This window comes from Triticum dicoccoides, chromosome 3B, assembly GCF_002162155.2.
Source record: "Triticum dicoccoides isolate Atlit2015 ecotype Zavitan chromosome 3B, WEW_v2.0, whole genome shotgun sequence".
In the NCBI taxonomy this organism is placed as follows: domain Eukaryota; kingdom Viridiplantae; phylum Streptophyta; class Magnoliopsida; order Poales; family Poaceae; genus Triticum; species Triticum dicoccoides.
This window is the reverse complement of record NC_041385.1, coordinates 799,383,562-799,387,770: the sequence shown is the minus strand read 5'-3', so window position 1 is coordinate 799,387,770 and position 4,209 is coordinate 799,383,562.

The window sequence follows — 4,209 nt, the reverse complement described above, 5'->3', positions numbered from 1 at the left end:
TTAGGCGAGCACTGGGCTGCAGCTAAGCCCCCGAGTGGGAGGTTTGCTCTTTGCTTCGTCCTCCTTGCGGAGCGCACGTTGTCTTTGTGGCGTAGCTCGGAAGGAGAAGGCAGGAGTCGACCTGCGCCTCATCTTCTTCGCAGAGCGCACGTTGTATTTTACACTTAGGCGAACACTAGGTTGCAGCTAAGCCTCCGAGTGGAAGGCTGGCTTACCACTCAGTAGGATTTTGTTGAAACTTAGGTGAGTACTTGGACTGCAGCTAAGCCCTCGAGTGGAAGGCTGGCTTACCACTCGGTAGGGTTTTCGAAAACTTAGGCGAGCACTGGGCTGCAGCTAAGCCTCCGAGTGGAAGGCTGGCTTACCACTCGGTAGGATTTTGTTGAAACTTAGGCGAGTACTTGGACTACAGCTAAGCCCCCGAGTGGAAGGCTGGCTTACCACTCGGTAGGGTTTTGAAAAACTTAGGCGAGCACTGGGCTGCAGCTAAGCCTCCAAGTGGAAGGCTGACTTACCACTTGGTAGGATTTTGTTGAAACTTAGGCGAGTACTTGGACTGCAGCTAAGCCTCCGAGTGGAAGGCTGGCTTGCCACTCGGTAGGATTTTGTTTAAACTTAGGCGAAACGGATTCGCAGCTAAGCCTCCGAGTGGAAGACTGGCTTACCACTCGGTAGGATTTTTTTTACAAACTTAGGCGAAACGGATTCGCGGCTAAGCCACCCACTGGGGGACTGATTTATAAGAACAAAAGCAATAACAATCACTGGGGGAAAATTATGAAACTCTTGTCTTTGATAAATAAACTACAGAAGTACTTTTATTACAACTCATCCGAGTGAAAACTTAAGTATAAAAGGGGCGGAGCAGCTCCGCGTTCCATGCTCAGGGCTCGTCTATCTGGTGCTCGACATTGTAAAGGCGGTATGCTCCATTGTGGAGAACCTTGGTGACGATGAAGGGACCTTCCCAAGTAGGGGCAAGCTTGGTGGTTAATGCTGATCCACTCGGAGAACTAAATCTCCCTCCTAGAAAGCTCGACTCTTCACGTTTCTGGCATAGAAGCGACGCAAGTCCTGCTGGTAAATGGTCGATCGGATCAAAGCCATCTCTCTTTCTTCTTCTAGAAGGTCGACCGCGTCCTGTCGGGCTTGCTCTGCTTCAGCTTTGGTGTGGAGTTTGACTCGAGGTGCATTGTGAAGCAGGTCACTCGGCAAGACTGCTTCAGCTCCGCAGACCAAGAAGAATGGAGTCCTCCCAGTCGACCGGTTTGGCGTGGTCCTTAATCCCCAAAGCACCGACGGAAGTTCATCGACCCATGCACCAGCTGCGTGCTTGAGGTCGCGCATCAATCGAGGTTTCAACCCTTTGAGAATTAAGCCATTTGCTCATTCTGCTTGTCCATTCGACTGGGGGTGAGCGACTGAAGCATAGTCGACTCGTATACCCTGAGATGTGCAAAAGGCTCTGAATTCCTCGGAGTCGAAGTTTGACCCATTGTCTGTGATGATGCTGTGAGGAACTCCATATCTGAATATCAACTCCCTGATGAAGCTGACGGCGGTGCCGGCATCCAGATTCTTGATGGGTTTAGCCTCAATCCACTTGGTGAACTTGTCGACTGCTACCAGCACATGTGTGTAGCCGCTTCTGCCTGTTCTCAGTGGTCCAACCATATCCAACCCCCATACAGTGAAAGGCCAGACGAGTGGAGTGGTCTTCAAGGCTGAGGCGGGTTTGTGCGACATATTGGAGTAGAATTGACATCCTTCACACTTGTCGACTATCTCTTTCGCCATCTAATTTGCTCTGGGCCAGTAAAAACCCGCTCGGTATGCTTTAGCCACGATGGTCCGAGAGGACGCGTGATAGCCACAGGTCCCCGAGTGGATGTCGTTGAGAATCATTCGACCTTCTTCCGGTGTTATGCATTTCTGGCTGACTCCAGTCGCACTTTCTCTGTACAACTGTCCCCTCATGACGGTAAAGGCTTTGGATCGGCGGACGATCTCTCGAGCCTCTTCTTCATTCTCGGGGAGCTCTTTCCTCAGAATATAGGCGATATAGGGCACTGTCTAGTCGGGAGTGATGACCAGAACTTCCATGATTAAGTCAACCACAGCTGGGACCTCGACTTCAGTCGGATCTGTGGCGCTTTTTGGCTGCGGGGCTTCCTCGGTGAAAGGATCTTCTTGAACCGACGGCGTGTGAACATGCTCCAAAAACACGCCACTCGGAATGGCTTCTCTTTTGGAACCTATCTTCGCCAAGCTGCTTGATTTTTTAGTCGGGGAATATGATGGAGCTCTAATCCCACAAATTTCTTCTCCATCTTTCTGGCTGCATTGCAGTAATCAATCATGGCTGAGCTTCTGACGTCCCACTCCTTCATCACTTGGTTGACCACCAAATCCGAGTCACCGCAGACCATGAGGCGACGAACGCCGAGTGAAATGGCCATACGCAACCCATACAAGAGTTCTTCGTATTCTGCCTCATTGTTGGAGGAATCAAAGTGAATCTGGAGTACGTATCTGAGCTTGTCTCCTCTGGGGGAAACCAACACTACCCCGGCACCGGAACCATTCAGCATTTTGGAGCCATCGAAGAACATAGTCTGGTTCTCTGAGTGAACTTGAGTCGGTAACGTCTGTTCAGTCCAGTCGGCGAGGAAATCTGCTATTGCTTGGGACTTGATAGCTTTCTTTGCCTCAAATCTGATATCTAGGGGAAGAAGTTCAATCGCCCATTTTGCCACTCGACCAGTTGCGTCTCTGTTGTGCAGAATCTCTGATAAGGGGGCGTCGGTGACGACTGTGATGATATGGTCAGAGAAGTAGTGAGCAACTTTCTTCGTGGTCATATATATCCCATATACAAGCTTCTGATAATGAGGGTATCGTTGCTTGGATGGGGTCAGGACTTCGGAAATGTAATATACTGGGTGTTGAACTTTGAAGGCTTTCCCTTCTTCTTCCCGCTCGACCGTAAGTACAGTACTGACGACTTGTCCTGTGGCTGCAATGTAAAGCAGCAAAGGCTCTTTGCTGATCTGGGTAGCAAGCACCGGCTGGGTGGAAAGCAGGGTTTTTAACTCTGCAAACGCTGCGTCAGCTTCAGGAGTCCACTCGAACTTGTCTGACTTCTTCATCAGTCGGTAAAGAGGCAATGCCTTCTCACCGAGACGACAGATGAATCGACTTAAAGCGGCCAAGCAACCAATGAGCTTCTGAACATCGTGCACACGCACAGGTCATTTCATTCGGAATATAGTGCCTACTTTCTCTGGGTTTGCGTCGATTCCTCGTTCAGAAATGAGAAAACTGAGTAACTTTCCACCAGGAACTCCGAATGTGCACTTGGATGGGTTAAGCTTGATATGGTACCTCCTGAGGTTGGCAAATGTTTCAGCAACATCAGTCAGCTGGTCGGAACCTTTCCGTGACTTGACCACAATGTCATCCATGTACGCTTCCACATTCCGACTGATTTGAGTGAGCAAACACTTCTGAACCATCCTCATGAACGTGGCTCCGGCATTCTTGAGGCCGAATGGCATGGTGACATAACAGAAGCACCCGAATGTGGTGATGAAAGTTGTTTTGATCTCGTCGGGTCCAAATAGACGGATCTGATGGTACACGGAATAAGCGTCCAAGAAAGACAGTCGCTCACATCCTGCAGTCGAATCGACTATTTGGTCGATGCGTGGAAGAGGAAAATGATCTTTAGGGCAGCCCCAATTGATATGCTTAAAATTGATGCACATGCGAAGCGAATTGTCCTTTTTGGGGACCATGACGACATTGGCGAGCCACTCGGAGTGGTAAATCTTTCGGATAAAGTCCGCTGCTAGGAGCCGAGCCACTTCTTCACCAATAGCCTTCCCTTTCTGGACGGCGGACCGTCGCAGATGTTCCTTCACAGGTTTTTCCTTTGAATCGACTCACAGACGATGCTCAGCCAGTCCCCTGGGTACACCCGGCATGTCAGAAGGTTTCCATGCAAAGATGTCCCAGTTCTCACGGAGGAACTGGATGAGCGCTTCTTCCTATTTGGGGTCGAGTGTTGTGGAGATATGAGTCGGAGCAGTGTTGGGGTCGGTCGGGTGGATGTGAACTGGTTTTGTCTCACCGGACGATTGGAATGCTGATTCCATAGCAGGCTTTTTGGCTCGCAACAAATCACTTTGGTCTGCATTCCTCTGGTGT